Raw genomic sequence first — 14,482 nt, forward strand, 5'->3', positions numbered from 1 at the left:
TGTCTCACTCCAAGCACAAGAATAAACTCAAGGTGGATCACAAACCTTGAGGTAAAACCCAAAAGTATTAGGACCATCAATGAGTGAATTGGGACAAACCTGAGAACTTTGGTGTAGGGAATACATAGGCTATCAGAAATAGGGAAGTACACACATACAGAGGAGTCACAAATTGACAAGTGAGATATACTGAAAACACCTGTGCACATTGAAAGAATTCACCAAGAGAGCAATAAGAGAGCCCACGGACTGGGAAAATATCCTTAGCAATGACACATCAGACAGAGGCCTTATTACTAAAATCTACAATACTCTGCTAGTTTCCAAAAAGAAAAAAATTAATTGCCCACTGAGGAGATGGGGAAAGGACCTGAACAGAAATTTCACAAGGGCAGAATTCTGAATGGCCAATAAACATATGAGAAAATGTTCATCATCATTAGCCATAAGAGAAATGCATATTTAAACAATAATGGGATATCACCTAACATCCTCAAAGATAGCCCAATTCAAAACATCAGAAAGCAACACGTGTTGGAGGGACTCTAGTGAGATAGGAACTTTCATGCACTGTTTGTGGACCTGTAGGAATGTACAACCACTATGGAAGTCAATTTGTTGATATCTAGAACAGATTGAAATTGAGTTACCATATGACCCAACAATGCCCCTACTGGGTATATACCTGAAGCGGCAAGAAACAAACCACAGCCAGACATTTGTGCTCCAATGTTCATCGTGGCACAGTTCACAATTGCAAGGAGTTGGAAAAACCCAAAATTCCATCAACAGACGAATTGAGATTAAAAAACCGTGGGACATACATACACTGGAGTACTATGCATCCCTAAATAACAGTGGTGAACGCATGAAGCACATTGCCGCATGGGAAGAAGTGGAGAAAATTATGCTAAGAGAAGTAAGTCAAGCACAAAAGGACAAGTACAACATGAGTCTGCTGAGGTAAGCTTGAAAATGCTAAAGGGGCACAGGGCAAAAGCTACTGTATACATACATTTCTGGGGGGAGGTCCAGATAGTATGGCAGGGGCCAGACCAAATCCAGGGATATATATGGTAGCCAACTAAAAAGGAGGGGGTGGGGGAGAAAAAAAGAGACATGGGTAGTGGGGGAACAGGGCACAAACACACCCAAGGGGAGGGTATTGTTTATATCTCCACAGGGAAAAAGGGACCAGACTTCAACTCAATGTTCCAAGATGTGAATGCAACATACCGGCATGAAGCAAGGAACCAATAGATAGGGGCTGGCCCTAATCACTGTTATGTGGACAGCTCCCTGTCCCCCCGAAGAATTCACTTCAGAGGACAGCACTAAAATTACAGATCAAGGAGAGGGACATGCCTGACTAGAGCACACAGGAGTACATGAAGGGGCAGGGAGAGAGAGAGTGGAGCACATCCAGGGCCACCAGGCCCTGAGGATGATATTCCTGCTCATAGCAGCCAATGCACAGAGAGGACCATATCCCGGACCCACTAGGAGACATGACATACTTCACTGACCCATAGTGCTACGGAGGGCAACACTGTAGACACAGTGCTGGAATTGTGCCTGTTCTGATCTCACCACACTGAGGCGAAACACTAAGGGTGTGCAACAGAATAGCACACACCTTAGAGCAGAGCAATGAAGGCCCCAGGGAATAACAGAAATCGACTTTGGGGCCAGGATGAGGCACCCCATCAGACCCAACCAGAAAACACTCCTAAAGATCAACAAACAGACCTTGAAGTATTTATAGGCTTTTCTCTTTTTTTTGGTCATTGTTTTTTTTTGTTGCTTTGTCTTGGTTTTGTGCATATTATTATCTCTGCATGTCTGTCTAGATAAGATAGGCGGTATAAACAGTCTGAAGGAGAAAACAATGGGGTGGACAGTTCCAGGGAAACATGGGAGAGGTAGAGGTGGGGGAAAGGAATTGGTGTTAACAAACCCAGGGACACGGAAACAGCAAGAGATCTAAAATTGATGGTGAGGAGAGTGTAGGAGACCTGGTAGGGATTGATTAACGGCAATGTAATCGAGAGAGGAGTTACTGAAACCCAAATGAAAGCTGAACATGATGGTGGGACAAGAGGAAAGTAAAAGGAAATAAAGGAAATAGAGGAAAGAACTCGAAGGTAAAGGGCATTTATAGAGGTCTAAATACAGGCATGTACACATATAAATATATTTATATATAACTATGGTGAGATAGATCTATGTGCATATATTTATAGGTTTGTATTAAGGTAGCAGGTGGACATTGGGCTTTTACTCAAGTACTCTCTCAATTCAAGAACACTTTGTTCTACTAACCTGGCATTCCATAATGCTCAACTTCCTGTCACAATTGCTGAAGACAAAGAGGGTGCGTAAGCAAATGTGGTGAAGAAAGCCGATGATGCCTGGCTATCATAGATATAGTGTCTGGTGTCTTAAAGGCCTGAAGATAAACAAGCATCCATCTAGCTGAAAAACAAGAAAGTCCACATGGAAGAAGCACACCAGCCTATGTGATCACAGGGTGTCAATGGGATGATGGGATCAGGTATCAGGCATCAGGCATCAAAGGTAAAAAAATGTCATATCATTGTGAATGAGGGGTAGTGTGGAGTGAAGAATCAAAGCCCATTTGTAGGCAACTGGATACTCCCTTAAAGAAGGGTTGCAGGGAGGAGATGATCCAGTCAGGGTGCAGTATAGCACTGTTGAAACATACAACTTTTCTCTATTTCTTTAAGGCCAACCCCATCCCCCTCACTAGCATGACCCCAATTCTACCTTGCAATCCTGGCTAGGCCAGAGCATGTACATGGGTACAGATAAAAGCTGAAGACACAGGGAATCCTGGACAGATAAACCCCTCAGGACCAATAATGAGAGTAGAGATACCAGGAGGGGAAGGGGAAGGTGGGTGAGCAAGGGGCAATTGATCACAGTGATCTACATATATCCTCCTCCCTGTGGGACAGATAGCAGAAAAATGGGTGAAGGGAGACACTGGACAGTGTAAGACATGAAAAAATAATACTAATTATAAATTATCAAGGGTTTGTGAGGTATGGAGGGTGGGAGAAGGAGAAGAAAATAAAGAAGGAGCTAATACACAAGGCTCAAGTAGAAAGCAAATGCTTTGAGAATGGCATGACAACAAATGTACAAATGTGCTTGACACAATGGATGGATGTATAGATTGTGATAAGAGTTTTATGAGCCCCTAATAAAATGATTAAAAAAAAAGAAAAGGCAAAGAACAAGTTAACACAACTGGAAGCCATTGTGGGTCTTCATTCAATTGAGAGCATGGCTGAATGGGGAAGTTCACTCCTGAGGCATCCCCGTGTGAGTTATGGATCCACTGTAGAGGTAAATATATCAATTCTTTTCAAAATCTGTTTTTACTCAGAAGCACTTTCTGGACAAATGCTTGCTGTTTCCCTCTAATGTCCATCTTAACCCTCTTCTCCCTAGTAACTCCTCTTGGCTTACTTTTATCCTGGTCAATTTTCCTTTCTCTAACCATCCAAATGGGCAATTCTAACCTGTTCCATAGTGTAGCTTTGAGTTTAAAATCTACTGGATGGCTGTGAGTAGTGAGTTGAAAGTTATCATGGGCGGCATGGTAGGTTATGCATCAGGCTACTCATCTTGAAGTCGTCTGTTTGAACCCACTGATAGAGTTAGTGAGTTAGACTCAACTTGGTGGCAGTGAGTTTTTGGACATCCAGTTTCAGACTAGCTTGTTAGGCAGCAATAGATAACGAAAAAAGGCAAAGAGTATTTTCCTAGGAATTGTATGGGCTTTGGGTGCACTTTCAGAAGAATGAACAAATAGGTTTTAGTAGTATTATGACCAAATGATCTGTGGAAGTGGATGGCAAGATTTCATCTGACTTACCTTGGACATGCCATTAGGAAATCCAAATGCTAGAAAAGGACATGGCATATGCTAGAGGGTCAGTGAACACGAGGGACCTCTCAATGAGCTAAGTTGATGCAACAGCCACAAAAGCAGTTCAAGTGTTTGGCTATTAACCGAAAGCGTGGAATTTCCAATCTATCAGCTGCTCTGTGGGAGACAGATATGATAGTAATGATTCCCTATAGATTACAGCACTGGAAGCTGTGAGGCTGTTGCACTTTTTCCTATGGATTGTTATAAAATGGAATTTATGGCAATGCTTTGTTTTGGGGGGGGCAGTGTATGATGAATACCCCACTTATGTCCCAGAAAGATACCATATTTTAGAAACTGAAAGAATAGATTTGCAGGTTCTCTCTGTCATATTGTTTGGTACAAGGAACTTGTCTTCTTTCTGAATTGTATTGACATCGATCTCATAAGATTGTTTGAAGCATCAAATGAAATGAAACATGTTTAAAGTCCTTTATAAAATCAGGCACTAAATGATTTAAAAATCTGAACTGAATGGGGATTTTACTGAGATTTTTTTTTTGTGGTCATGGAATGAAATAGAATGTGACTAAAGGCTGTCTGATAGAGGATGGTGAACAGCAGGGAAAACCAGGCATACCGTATATCTGTGATCTATTTATGCATACTAAGCAGTTATCCCAAAGGTCCACATACACTCCGAGACTCCTTGGACAAAGGTTCTGGTGATCTACTTCCAGAATATCAGACCTTGAACACCTTGTGGGGCACATTTTCACATGGATAAACATGGGGTTGTCATGACTCATGGACCACAACCAGTTAACTGCATTAGAAGATACGATGTGGAAGAGACTGGAAGTTAAACTTTGTGATAGTTTAACTACCATGTGGCTTGTTATCCAAGGTCAACTTAGTTGTGACATGAGGTAGTGTCAGGGTAGGTGGGTACACAACTTATGGGGAATGCATGATTGAACAATTCACTGGGAAATGTAGCGTTCTTGTCTACAGGCATTAGGAACGAGCAAGCGAACTGCAAGGTTGGCACTCCAAACCCACCAGCTGCTCCGTGCAAGAAAGATGAGGCTGTCTGTCACAAAAATATACAGCCTTGGAAACCCAATTTAAGATCAAAATCACCCCAGTGGGTTTGTTTTGCCTTAATCTATAGGTATTGGTATTTAGGCTGAGGCCTGGATTTTCGCTGTATTTTATGGGGTTATCAAGCTTCTTCATGAAAACAGTGCCAAGAGTCAGAAGTCACTTGACTTTAGTTGCTATGATCAAGGCCTTTGAAATGAGGAAGTCAGCTCCTCACAAGGTTTTAGGAAATTTTCTTTAGGAATCATGTTATAGGTAAAATGAAGACAATCCCTGAGCAAGTCACCCAAATCTCTTCCAATCCCAGATGTCACACAACCTAAAGCTCAGCACACATGTTACACTGCTTGGATTTAGTCTCTCTGACTTCAGGGTGGGGCCATGGCTAGGAAGATGAGTTGCCTCATTTTCTAAAGCTGCCATGCATGGGAGATGCCTAAACTGAAAGCCAGAATTAGGGGAATTTGGAATGCTGGGAGAGAAAGCATGATAGGCTGTTGAATGCCCAGAGCATACACGTCAGAATGAAAGATGGCCATACGTTTAATATGTTATTAAACAAATGAGGAGTAAGCCGTGTTTATTTTTAGCACAATGGATCACTTCTGTGACGTGAGCTCTTTTGCAGCAATGTCAGTCCCCCTCTTGCTCAGTGTCTGCTCCACTTGGTGGCAGGCTGTGAGAGCTGCTAGCCTGGCGCACTAGCCTCCATCGTTTAAGAAAACTGTACCAGTGGTGATAATGTGGCTTTTGATGATTTCACACTCCTTTTTAAGGTTTATTTATTTTTTAAAAGATTTAGTATTTTCAAAATAAAGTTTTATTACTCTTAGTTAAAATTAGCGGCTCAGCAAAGCACTTAAAAAGTTTTGCTGACATTTACTTCACATACCATATACTTTAATAGTTCAATCTATGAAAAAAAGAGTTGTACAATTATCACTAAAATCAATTCCAGAACATTTCTTCCTTCTTGTACTCATTGCTACTAGCTCCCCATTTCCTTCCAATCTCCCCTCCCATGCCCCCACTAAGTTACTGTCTTTATAGATGTATATGTATCCAGGATTTCATACACTGGAAATCATAAACAAACACCTTTTAAATGAAACATCTGTGGAGCACAGGATACAATGCAGGAATAGCCTAACTGGGAATCCTTCTGATGAATTGTGAAATTCTAAGTCGCTTTCTCTTTATAAATGCCAAGAGGAAATCCATACATACCTTTATCTTTCACCATCTTGATTTGACATGGAAACTGGCCCAGTCTTAGCGCATGTCCTCTTCAGACTGTACTATCTGGCTTAGGCAGCAGGCCTGCAGCCAAACTCCTTTTTAATAGCTGGCTTTGTTTCTGTGTACACTCCTGGTGTTTCCTGTCTGAAGCCTCTAGCCATCTCTGTCCGGCAAACCCAACCTACTCTGGAAGCACCAGATCTCAATGCCATGCCACCAAGAAGCCTTGTATCATACCCCCTTGGCTTATGACTCTCCTAAAGCGTGGATCATGGTTTGTCTTTGTCTGAGAATAATTTTCTCTTAGAAAAGATCTCATCTCAGACATTGCGCCTCCACTCAACTCCTCCCTCAATGCAAGAGTACTTTGTTCTATTAAACTGGCATTCCATGATGCTCACCTTCCAGACACAATTGCTGAAAACAAAACGAGTGCATAAGCAAATGTGGTAAAGAGAAACCTGATGGAGCCTGACTATCAAATGATATAGCATCTAGGGTCACAAGGTAAACAAGTGGCCATCTTGCTCAGAAGCAACAAAGCCCACATGGAAGAAGCACACCAGCCTGTGTGATCACGAGGTGCCAAAAGGATCAGTTATCAGCCATCAAAGAACAAAAAAATCATATCATTGTGAATGAGGGGGAGTGCAGATTGGGGACCCAAAGCTCATCTGTAGGCAACTGGATGTCCCATATGGAAGGGTCGTGGGGAGGAGACGAGCCAGTCAGGGTGCAGTGTAACAACGATGACACATACAACGTTCTTCTGGTCCCTAAAGGCTCCCCCGCCCCCACTATCACGATCCCAATTCTATGTTACAAATCTGACTAGACAAGAGGAAGTACACTGGTACATATAGGAACTGGAAACACAGAGAATCCAGGATGGATGATCCTTTCAGGAGCAGTGGTGAGAGTAGTTGTACCAGGAGGATGGAAGGGGAGGTGGGGTGGACATGGGGAACCGATTACAGGGATCTACATAAAACCTCCTTCCTGGGGGACGGACAACAGAAAAGTGGGTGAAGGGTGACATTGGACAGTATAAGATATGACAAAATAATTTATAAATTATCCAGGGTTCATGAGGGAGTGGGGAACGGGGAGGAAGGGGGAAATGCGTTGCTGATGCCAAGGGATTAAGTGGAGTGCAAATGTTTTGAAAATGATGAGGGCAACGGACGTACAAATGTGCATACACAATTGATGTATGTATGGATTCTGATAAGAGTTGTATGAGCCCCCAATAAAATGATTAAAAAAAAGAAAAGATCTCATCTCTTTCCACACTTTAAATCCATTAACCGTAACTCGTTCGAACTTCTATTCCCATTGGTCCCAACAAGTGCATAGGGTATAATAGGGTCTCAATTGTTATTACATTTAATCACATTGTATAAATGTTCATAAATGAGAGAGCATCACCATACATGGTTTGTCAGGAAAATCCTGTTGTGATAAGAAAACTGACGAAGAGCCAGAACGTAAGCTGAAGTGTTACTTCTTACACAACGAGCTTGGGTGTTTGGAAAGCTCCTCAGAATTCCTGTTTCTGAAGGATCTTGCTGTTCTAGCGGTTTACTCATAGGCTGAAAATCACCAGAATGGATTGTGATAAAATGAAATATTTTTAGGCATTCTAATCAGTCTGCCCCTGCCAAATCCTTGGGCTTTGGTATGTGCTGCTGAGTAATGTCAGAGGCTCACACATACACACATTGACATTTACAAGGCACGAGGTGGGCCCAGCCAAGCTCAGAGACAAAGCTCCCCCTTCTGATTGGTTCACCAGAACTTCTTCAGATTCATTTATTGTTTGCTACTGGCGGAACTGACAGGCTGCTTGTGCCCAATGCATTCAGCCACTTATTCACTGTAGGAAATAGCACCTGTGTTGAAGAGGCAGGTACTGTGAAGCCATGGATTCAAAGGTTTACAGATACAACTCTGTGAGAGGGTTCTGGGCCCCATTTGCCACTGGCACTAAAAGAGGGTTTTCTTTGAACTCTTTGGTATGGGATTTGTAGAAACGAAACGGAACAGGGCTCCCTTCCAAATATGTACTGGATCATCTTAGGAAATTCCAGATGAAAATCCAAGACGCCCACTGTCTTCTTTCTGAAGGATAATGTTATTTGTATAAAGCGTGCAATAAAGAAAGTACTGTTTTCACTTTGAGCTCCATAGAAACATATCAGACTCTAGTTAGTAACCCCTGCTTTTTCAGAAGGAGGAGTAGCCCCAGAAGGAGACAGCAGGAATGGTGTACACGTGAAAGGGCGGGGATCTCTGTCTAGACACACAACAGAGGAATAGGTGATAGAAAACTCTCTCATAATTCTTAGCAGAATAAATTTTATTTCCAAATTAGTCTTGTTTTATGACCGATGTTTCTCTTCAGATGATGTATCTAAATCTATGGAATGCGTGAGTAGCTACTTCTAGCAATGAAGTTCAACTCCCCTCACTGCCTTCAGGATGATGGCTACCCACCTTAATGCAACAAGGCAAGATAGAATTACCCCAGGCCCACATTTCTCCCAGGGAGTGGTGGTTTCGAAATGCTGACTGGTTCCAAGAGCCCAACCTGTCACCCACTCCATCGGGGCTCTGCCAGATGAAGTTACCATCGACCATCCCCTACACCCCCTGACCAGAAAATAAGAGGGTTCACGAGCCACTGGACATGGTTTTCCCTTTAGCCCACCGGGTCCCATGCAGTCCACCCTTTCTCCAGAGTGATGACACAGTCTCGTGGGAAGGCAAGCATGGTCTGTCTTGTGATGGAGGGCACCAGGGATGTGGGAAACAATGACGCAAGGATCTGACACCCATCCCTGGTGGTTCAGTGGGTTAAGAATAGGACCGAACCTAAAATTCATTGGTTTGATGCACCTATCACCCGAGGGAGCACAGTGAAACGGTCTGTCCAGGAAATGGGCGGTTTGACAAACGCCACACAGAGCAGCTCTACTCCGCCCTGTAGCTGTGAAGTCAGAGTCCTCTCGGAGAAAGTTGGGTTTGGGGTGGTGTCTTTCACCTCTCCATCCCCCAAAACCATTACGGTTGAGTTCGACAGTCACTGCTGTGGAAACACGGATGTGCATCACAAACCGAGAAGGGGGGAACTGTCGACACAGGACGTGGGGGACCATGTGGGGTGACTAGGGGGTACTCAGGCTGACGCAGACTCCCGGTGACCCCACCTATGTCAGAAGAGAACGGTCCTGCAGGAGGGGTCCCCTGCACTTTCAAAACTGATTTCAGGGTTTCACTGTAGTAAGATCATTTTTGAGATTTCGATAAACGGAGAGGGCGTTGGTCATTTCATCACAGGATGGCAGGATAACCCCACTGTTTCTAGACTTAGGAAGAGTTTAATTTTCTGTGAAATGTATTCTTTTTAAAATTTATTGCTTGTGAGTATAATTTTTAATTTTTTGTTTCTCACAAAACTTAAGCCCATGATAGTTCTGAAAAAACATCTGTCATGCTGGTTGCTGTGGAGCTGACCTTGTGGTTAGCAGTCGTAAACAGCGGTGCCCCCAGCGCCTCCTTAACATTACAGTGATACAATGATTCAGAAGTCATTGAGCTGGGGTCCCTAGCTTTCAGTCACAGCTTTGTTTCTGAAATGACCAGTTTCCCATGTTGGGGCTGAAGACCCTACTAGAAGAGCAACATTGTCTTTGAGAGGGTTAGATGCCGAAGCTGAAGTTCAAGGTTGCTAAGCGCTTCCTTACACCTCTTGAAAGGACTGTTAACTCATTGTCATCAACAACCACCATCAATGCTGACTCTTAGCAACCATATAGGACAGAGCAGAACTGCTCCTGTGGGTGTCCAAGACTCTATGTAGCTCTTTATGGGAGTAGAAAGCCTTATTTTTCTCTGAGGAGTGGCTGATGGGTTCAAACTGCTGAGCTCAGAGCTCTCTGATAAGATTGCTGCATTTTTAAAAAGGTGGTATGGCTGTAAGAACCTTAGTCCACATATGTGTGGAGCCATGTTTGGCACATTAAAAAAACAAACTAAACCCATTGCTGTCAATTCGCTCCCTACTTATGGTGACCCGGTGATTACAGAGTAGACTTTTCTTGGCTGTCATTTTAATTGAAGCCACTCAATAGGGCTTTTTCTCTGGTAAGTGCTGTGTGGGGTTTGAACAGCCAACCTTTAGGTGAAGAGTCAAGCAGAAACTGTTGATGCCAACCCGGAACTTTTTCTTTTTGTACATTTAAACACGCTATAACTCTCTGCTTCACTATCCATCTGCCGTGTTGTCACGTGGTGGTGGCTTGTGTGTTGCTGTGATGCTAGAAGCTACGCCGTCATAAATGTCAGCAGGGTCACACCTGGTGGACAGGTTTCTAAAGAGCTTTCAGACGAAGACAGACTAAGCAGAAAGGCACAATTTATTTCCAAAAATTAGCCACAGAGAACATTGTGGATCACACCGAACATGGCTTGGCTCCCCTGCTTTGCACCAGTCATCAGGAGGGATTGATTGGTGGAGGATATCATGTTTGCTGAAGCAGGGGTCAACCAGGGTGAAGGAGGCGCTTAGTGAGTTAGATTGGCACCTTAACTGAAACGGTGCAGTCCACTAGACTTCCAATCAGGAGAATTGGTCAGGGCAGGCAATATTTTTTTCCCCCGCAACACATAAGGCCTCTGTGAATTGGAGTTGCCTTGATGGCAGCTGCCACCCTGATTACAGCTGCTGCTGGTAGGTGCCGTCCCGTTGCCTCGGACCCGTGGTGGCGCTGTGCAGAGCAGAATGCAACACTGCATGCTCCCTGCGCCAGCCTCCAAGGATCCCGATGCCTGAGCCCCGTGTGGCAGCCACCGTGTCCGTCCAGCTCATCGAGGGCCTTCCTCATTTTGGACGCCCCTCCACTTCACCAAGTGTGATGTCCTTTTCAAGGGACTAGTCTCTCCTGCCGATATGTTCAAAGTATGTAAGACTAAGTCTCGCCTCCTTGCCTCTGAGGCACCCTCTCACTGTAGTTTTTCTGTTTGTCCTTTAGGCAGTTCATGATACTTCCAATCTTCTTCTCAAGTGCAATTCAAATGCATCGGTTCTTCATTAGTCTTTCTTCGCCAATGTCCAACTTTCACATGCCTATGGGGCAAGGATTAGGGAGCTCCTATGCACTCTCACGGAGAGGACATTTCCTTCTCGTTTCTGGAGGACACATATCTTGACAGGGTTGTAGGGACCCAAGGAGACTCAAAGGCGGTATGAGTCAGAATCAGCTTGACAGAAATGATGGAAAGAGGTTTTAGCTAGACTTTTGATCAGATGCCCACATTTCCTACAATAGCGATATTAAGAAGTAAAGCAAAGTTGGAGAGCTAAATGCAGCCTATCGTAAGTTAATAAAATGGAATCCATTTCATTGGCCCTTCTCTCCCAAGATATTGTGTCTCCAAAATCTGAGGGCATCTGAAAAGTTGACAAAAGGCCAATGCTGTTCAGGAGGAAGTGAGATAGATTTATTCAAATATGTATCCCTCAGTGGGGCACTCAGGTAAATGGCTTTGGTGACAGTAATGAATCATCTCTTCAAGGCATCAGAGTAAGCAAACAAGAGAAACTGAAACTCTATAAAAGCTCTCTGAGCAGGAAGTGATAGTCTCAGCTAATCCTCATGGTCTACCTCTGAAAGTGGAAAGCGGGATCAATTTTTAAATGGCAGGTTCTCCTATGAAACAGACACTGTGGCATGTTTTCTCCCTGGCTGGGCTGTTTCCCTATATCTCTATCACATGTGCTGTGTCCAACATCCTTCTGGCTTTCTAGAAATTCTATTAAGAAGCCTATAGCTATCCCAACAATAATCCTCAAACATCTAAAAAGGACCTGGAAAGAATTGTGCGCATGTAGTCCAACGATGGGTGGAAAATGTAGTCATTGTCAGACCTTCATTATCATGAAAACACACACACACACACACACACACACACACACACACACACACACACACACACACCTCTAAAGTGTTCATTGGAAGTGAGTGGGAACCCATAAGCAGAATGGTGCTTCTGCTTCCTAGAGCACTTCCCCAAACTTGCCGGAACTACAGAAATTTGGAAATCCATACACGATTTAATAAAGCCTGTATGTGCAGTTTGGTGACTTGATTACCGTCTTTGAGTGGCACAAACCTTCTTTCCCTTCTTCTGAGCTGTCCTTCCCTCATTAACACAAGCTCCTTGTCCCCTAAGCTTCTATTCAAACCTCCCGGTCCCAGTGGTCAATTTAACCCCCTGTGGCTTAGACAGTTCTTACAAGAGTGCAATGCTGAAGGCAGACCCTTCTGACCCCTTAAGTGAAAGTAGTATCAGGTTTAATTTGATGCAGGGGATACTTTTACTATACGGTTTAAAGGTGACCTCAGGGAAGTGGTTCTGGGGGTTCATCCACCAAGAGCGTGCCTCGATTGCGCCCTCTTCCCTGTCATCAGCAATAGCCGGAGCAGTCATGAGGACAATGGACAGCAGGTTCCCATCAAGTTTCAATGTGGCGTTCACATAACATCCAAATCACACCAAAATCTGTTTCTTTCTTTGGAAAACATTTAAAACAAAAACATTTTATTGGGGCTCATACAGCTCTTATCACAATCCATCATCCATCATTGTGTCAAGCTCATTTATACAATTGTTGCCATCATCATTCTCAAAACATTTTCTTTCTACTTGAGCCCTTGGTATCAGCTCCTCCCTTTCCCCACTCTCCTTCCCTCCCTCATGAACCCTTGATAATTTATAAATTATTTTAATTTTTTTATGTGTTGCACTGACCAATCTCTCCCTCCACCCACTTTTCTGTTGTCCGTTCCTCTGGGAGGGGATATCTATATATATAGATCATTATGATCTTTGGATTGTGACAGTTGATGATGCAGTGTGAGTATCTATGTCTATGTTTGTGTGTATGTGTATATCTCCAAAGGAGTAGACATCGAATGGCATGTTCCATTAAGAGCAAATCTGCTGCCAAAGACTTTTTAAGTTCTTAAAAGGAAAATTGTCACGTTGGTGATTACAGCGTGCCAGGAGCAAATCATGACATTTTTCAATCACTCCATCTGCATGTGACAGCTGGACCAGGAGGAAATTAAAAAAAAAAGACAAGAAGAATTGATGTCTTCAACCTGTTGTCTTGGCAGAGAAATCGCCTATGAACCCGCAGAAGAATGAACACAAAATGCAACCGGAATGCTCCTCAGGAGTGAGACAGAGAGACTCCGGCTTTGCTTACTTTGGCAGGTTGTCAGGAAGGATCAATCACCGGAGAACAACGCGTTTGATAGAGTTTCAGCAAAAATGAGAGACACTGTCTATGAGATGGACTGATGCCATCGCCCAAACAAGGGATGGCGTCCCAGTGATCACAAAGAGGGAGCAGAGGTGGGTCATGTGTTCTGTTACTCAGAACACGTGTTCTGTGAACTGGAGCTGTGTCAGCAATGACAACTCATGACATATTCAGTGTATTGATGTTTTGTTGCATATCATATTAGAAATAATATATTTTACATTTTGTGTATAATGCTAACAATTTTTTGTTATTTCTTTATTTGATAGAACAGCAGAAACAATGTGTTACAAATTTGTGAACGATCACATACATACTCAATGCAGCCACTCTTCCCTGGATGGGTTACAAGATTCAGCCAGGCTTTTCTGTCAGGGGGTGCAGTGAACACCATGCACGTGAACATGTATCTGCAGCAGCCCATGCAGTTAAGACAAGATCCTGAAGGTGGCGGCAGAGGTCTAAGATTTGGAAGGGGCATCACTGTTCTTAGCGTTCATTTGAAGGGGTGAGTAAAGGTTACACTATGGGCATGCTTGTGTGTTTTAAAATTCACTTTCCTTATGGTTGCTGGGAAAGGGTGGCTCGTGATGTTTCCGGAAGAAGCTTTAATGCAAATGATATCTGGGAAGCAGTAGCAGTGATTATTCATTAAAACCTCAAGCAAAACAAAACTGTGAGGGCATCAGTAGGGATGCCGGGAAGCTGATCTGGTGGCTGCGTGGTGGCACCGGTGAAAGGGAGTGGTGGGTAGAAGGAGGAAACGGCCTGGGTGTTGGCAACAGTCCCTTAGCCTGTGGGGAGGAGCGTGTACAGAAAGACTAGAGCTGGCCTCTCTAAATTGTGGGGTCCGGGACAGGACCCATCTTGCTGGGCCCTAAGGCAGCCAACTCTTGAACAATCCTTTT

This window comes from Tenrec ecaudatus, chromosome 2, assembly GCF_050624435.1.
Source record: "Tenrec ecaudatus isolate mTenEca1 chromosome 2, mTenEca1.hap1, whole genome shotgun sequence".
Lineage (NCBI taxonomy): Eukaryota > Metazoa > Chordata > Mammalia > Afrosoricida > Tenrecidae > Tenrec > Tenrec ecaudatus.